A 5,629-nucleotide genomic window follows, 5' to 3' on the forward strand; every position below is an offset into this window, starting at 1 on the left:
TGGGAGTGTTTGATGGGGACAGTGTAGAGGGAGCTTTACTCTGTATCTAATCCCGTGCTGTACCTGTCCTGGGAGTGTTTGATGGGGACAGTGTAGAGGGAGCTTTACTCTGTATCTAACCCTGTGCTGTACCTGTCCTGGGAGTGTTTGATGGGACAGTGTAGAGGGAGCTTCACTCTGTATCTAACCCCGTGCTGTACCTGTCCTGGGAGTGTTTGATGGGGACAGTGTAGAGGAAGCTTTACTCTGTATCTAACCCCGTGCTGTACCTGTCCTGGGAGTGTTTGATGCGACAGTGCAGAGGGAGCTTTACTCTGTATCTAACCCCGTGCTGTCCCTGTCCTGGGAGTGTTTGATGCGACAGTGCAGAGGGAGCTTTACTCTGTATCTAACCCCGTGCTGTCCCTGTCCTGGGAGTGTTTGATGGGGACAGTATAGAGGAAGCTTTACTCTGTATCTAACCCCGTGCTGTCCCTGTCCTGGGAGTGTTTGATGGGGACAGTGTAGAGGGAGCTTTACTCTGTATCTAACCCCGTGCTGTACCTGTCCTGGGAGTGTTTGATGGGGACAGTGTGAGGGAGCTTTACTCTGTACCTAACCCCGTGCTGTACCTGTCCTGGGAGTGTTTGATGGGGACAGTGTAGAGGGAGCTTTACTCTGTATCTAACCCCGTGCTGTACCTCTCCTGGGAGTGTTTGATGGGGACAGTGTGAGGGAGCTTTACTCTGTATCTAACCCCGTGCTGTACCTGTCCTGGCAGTGTTTGATGGGGACAGTGTAGAGGGAGCTTTACTCTGTATCCAACCCCGTGCTGTACCTGTCCTGGCAGTGTTTGATGGGGACAGTGTGAGGGAGCTTTACTCTGTATCTAACCCCATGCTGTCTGCTGTTACGTTGTCCCTGCACTTATGTTTTTCACTTTGAACTCGAAAATTTGCACAGTAACATATTTTGCACAGTCTGTCTGGGAACTGCCAGCGATATTTGGTGGTTTGAACTGCTTTGCTTTGTTTGTATACTGAACATTGACTCTGACTGTCTGTAATGATCATTGAACATTGACTCTGACTGTCTGTAATGATCACTGAACATTGACTCTGTCTGTCTGTAATGATCACTGAACATTGACTCTGTCTGTAATGATCATTGACTCTGACTGTCTGTAATGATCACTGAACATTGACTCTGACTGTCTGTAATGATCATTGAACATTGACTCTGTCTGTCTGTAATGATCATTGAACATTGACTCTGTCTGTCTGTAATGATCACTGAACATTGACTCTGTCTGTAATGATCATTGAACATTGACTCTGTCTGTAATGATCATTGAACATTGACTCTGACTGTCTGTAATGATCACTGAACATTGACTCTGTCTGTCTGTAATGATCATTGAACATTGACTCTGTCTGTAATGATCATTGAACATTGACTCTGTCTGTAATGATCATTGAACATTGACTCTGACTGTCTGTAATGATCACTGAACATTGACTCTGTCTGTCTGTAATGATCATTGAACATTGACTCTGTCTGTAATGATCATTGAACATTGACTCTGTCTGTAATGATCACTGATCATTGACTCTGACTGTCTGTAATGATCATTGAACATTGACTCTGACTGTAATGATCATTGAACATTGACTCTGTCTGTAACGATCATTGAACATTGACTCTGTCTGTAATGATCATTGAACATTGACTCTGACTGTCTGTAATGATCACTGAACATTGACTCTGTCTGTCTGTAATGATCATTGAACATTGACTCTGTCTGTAATGATCATTGAACATTGACTCTGTCTGTAATGATCATTGAACATTGACTCTGACTGTCTGTAATGATCACTGAACATTGACTCTGTCTGTCTGTAATGATCATTGAACATTGACTCTGTCTGTAATGATCATTGAACATTGACTCTGTCTGTAATGATCACTGATCATTGACTCTGACTGTCTGTAATGATCATTGAACATTGACTCTGACTGTAATGATCATTGAACATTGACTCTGTCTGTAACGATCATTGAACATTGACTCTGTCTGTAATGATCATTGAACTTTGACTCTGTCTGTAATGATCATTGAACTTTGACTCTGTCTGTAATGATCATTGAATATTGACTCTGTCTGTAATGATCACTGAACATTGACTCTGACTGTCTGTAATGATCACTGAACATTGACTCTGACTGTCTGTAATGATAATTGAACATTGACTCTGACTGTAATGATCACTGAACATTGACTCTGACTGTAATGATCCTCCCAATTTCATCACTTTGTGCTTCATGCACGTGTGCAATAAACAGATTCCTGTCTCGACTCTTGTATCTTGCACTGTCCAACTTGATCAATCTGTCTCAGATTTGTACAGCATCTGGGAAATAAAATGTTGCGACATGTACAGGAAATGTCCCAGCTGATACCTGCCTCTTCAGATGGGTGTGCAGTGTCCGTGCTCAGTGTTGAAAGAGGAACAGGCAATTCGGATGTGCATTTTAATGCTGTCTGCCATTGTGTAAGAGTTTGAACTTTTTTTACTTGGTTGAACATGAGTTGATAACCACACAGCTAGAGAAACTGGTTATCAGGGACCTTGTGAATAGAGTATTTCCGTTACCAGCCCGAGTGAAGAATTGTGGCTTTAACAGCACAAGAACTGTTGTTACGGGCCAGGGTTTAGAGTACCCTAATGTGTAGCATGGAGTTCACCTGACCCATAACTTTGGATAGATTTTGGTTATGGGGAGCACAAGGGCCCACTTTACAGTGTGATGCAACAGAGAACTAAAAGTATTTTTAAACAAAAGACGATGTTTATTCTATGAATCCAATTAACATTTTTAAACACATACAGTAAACATCTTAGCAGTCATCAACTAAAATACTCCCCCCCCCCCCCCAGAATACAGTACTCTATAAATAACCCTTAATCTTTCCTTACAACAACCATAAGACAGATACCCTCTTTAACACAGAGATCAGGTTTAAATTCTCTACTGAGAGCAGTTATAATTGTTAAATCCTCAAATGATCTGGAAACAGTCTTTAGATTGCAGAGATCCTTATACAGCTGTTTGCTTTGCCTGGAGCTAACCAGCTCTTTAAACGAAACTCAAAGACACACACCAGCATTTGTTCAAAGTGAAAGTAAAAGCAGACAGTCCAGCTCCACCCACACTCTGACATCACTACAGCCACTTCACAAACATCCATTTCTTAAAGGTAAACCCACTACAGCTATTTGATAAACACCCATTTCTTAAAGGTACTCTCACATGACACTGGGAAGGAAATGAGTGGATGAATTCCGTGTCAAGTCAGGTACAGAATAACCAGGCTTGAATTGAGAGGTGGGGGGAGCACTCCAACAATTAAAACCTGCCTGAAGGAACTGGGCTTCCGCACACAGTAACTAATTTTCAGCACCAGAGGGATTGTTTGGCTGTAATGAAATTGTTGAGTGTTTAAATTGATACAACTTCACTTTCTGTGATGCATTTAATTCTTATCCAGAAATACAGTGGATCTTCATTGCCAGATATTGCTATTAATTCCAGAAGCTTTAAAAGCCCCTTTGCTGAACACTTTCTGGAAATCCCTGGGCACCATGAATTCTAGCAGATTGGTCAGCCAGTTACATGGAGTTACTGACCCAGAAACATTCCTCCACAACTCCAAAAATCCGGAAGATGGCGCCGGAGCGAGGCGACTCTCTGCGAGCTCGCCCCAACAGATCCACTTTTTACTTAACTTCTACTCGTTCTACATTGTATACCTTGTGTTGCCCTATTATGTATTTTCTTTTCTTCCCATGTACTTAATGATCTGTTGAGCTGCTCGCAGAAAAATACTTTTCACTACCTCGGTACACGTGACAGTAAATAAATCCAATCCAATCCAATCCCTCCAGCAGTTTCCTCTTTCATAGCGAACTCCAGCCAGTCCAATCTTTCCTGAATCTCCCCCAGTCTTTATCTCACCGTCTCCAGTGTGTCTGCTGCTAGTCCCATGGTGACTACGGTTTGGGATTTTAGAATCAGAACCTTGAAGCTCAAAGAGAGGCCATTTAACCCTTTCGAAGTGCAGTCCGATAATCCAACATAGTCCCAGATTCCATATCCTCCCCCTAATCCTACAATATTGTTCGTCTCAGTTCCTATCCAATTGTCTTGCACTCTCCCAGTGAGGAATTTGAAACGAGGTGGGAATTGAATTGGAAAGACGGGTCCCGTTTAAATTTCAGTCTAGTTTAATCTAGAATATGTGCAGTGAAGGTTAATAAGGGGCTGCTCCACCCATTCACATAGAGTGGCAGTGAACTCACCTAAAGCCTCATTAGGAGGCACTGATTGCAATTGTTTTGATCTAAAACTACTACGTGTACGGAATATTTCGGAAGGGATTTGAAACTCACTCCCAGTGAGACACAGCGAGTGAGGAGCTGGGAATTTGAAGCTGGGAGGAGGTGCTTTTTATCCCTTCATTTGTTACACTCCAATTTCCAGTGAGTGGCTTTGCCCTGCTGCAGGTCGCTACAAGGGAGAGAGCTGATTGGTAAGTCCTGCATGTCGGGCGCAGAGCTGAGTGGGAAAAACCAGGCGTGTAGTTTGGGAAGGTAAGTGGTATTTGTGTCTGTGTCTCTCTCTGTCTGGGTCTGTGTGTCTCTCTCTCTCCAGGTCTGTGTCTCTCTGTGTGTCTGTGTCTCTCTCTGTGTGTCTGTGTCTCTCTCTGGGTCTGTGTCTCTCTCTCTCTGGGTCTGTCTCTCTCTCTGGGTCTGTGTCTGTCTCTCTCTCTGGGTCTCTCTCTCTCTCTGGGTCTGTGTCTCTCTCTCTCCAGGTCTCTCTCTCTCCGGGTCTGTGTGTCTCCATAAGACATAGGAGCAGAATTAGGCCGCTCGGTCCATCGAGTGCTCCGCCATTCAATCATGGCTGATATTTTCTCATCCCCATTCTCCTGCCTTCTCCCCCTGACCCCCTTATTAATCAAGAACCTATCTATCTCTGTCTTAAAGACACTCAGTACTTTGGCCTCCACAGCCTTCTGTGGTAAAGAGTTCCACAGATTCACCACCCTCTGGCTGAAGAAATTCCTCCTCATCTGTTTTAAAGGACCATCCCTTTAATCGGAGGTGGTGTCCTCTGGTTCTAGTTTTTCCTACAAGTGGAAACATCCTCTCCACGTCCACTCTATCCAGGCTTCGCAGTATCCTGCAAGTTTCAATCAGATTCCCCCTCATCCTTCTAAACTCCAACGAGTACAGACCCAGAGTCCTCGAACGTTCCTCATACGACAAGTTCTTTATTCCAGGGATCATTCTTGTGAACCTCCTCTGGCTCCTTTCCAAGGCCAGCCCATCCTTCCCTAGATACGGGGCCCTAAACTGCTCACAATACTCAAAATGGGGTCTGACCAGAGCCTTACACAGCCTCAGAAGTATCTCCCTGGTCTTGTATTCTAGCCCTCTCGACATGAATGCTAACGTTGCATTTGCCTTCCTAACTGCCGACTGATCCTGCACATTAACCTTAAGGGAATTGTAAACAAGGACTCCCGAGTCCCTTTGTGCTTCTGATTTCCTAAGCAAGTGCATAACCTCACACTTTTCCACATTGT

This window comes from Scyliorhinus canicula, chromosome 14 (assembly GCF_902713615.1).
Source record: "Scyliorhinus canicula chromosome 14, sScyCan1.1, whole genome shotgun sequence".
Classification (NCBI taxonomy): Eukaryota; Metazoa; Chordata; class Chondrichthyes; order Carcharhiniformes; family Scyliorhinidae; genus Scyliorhinus; species Scyliorhinus canicula.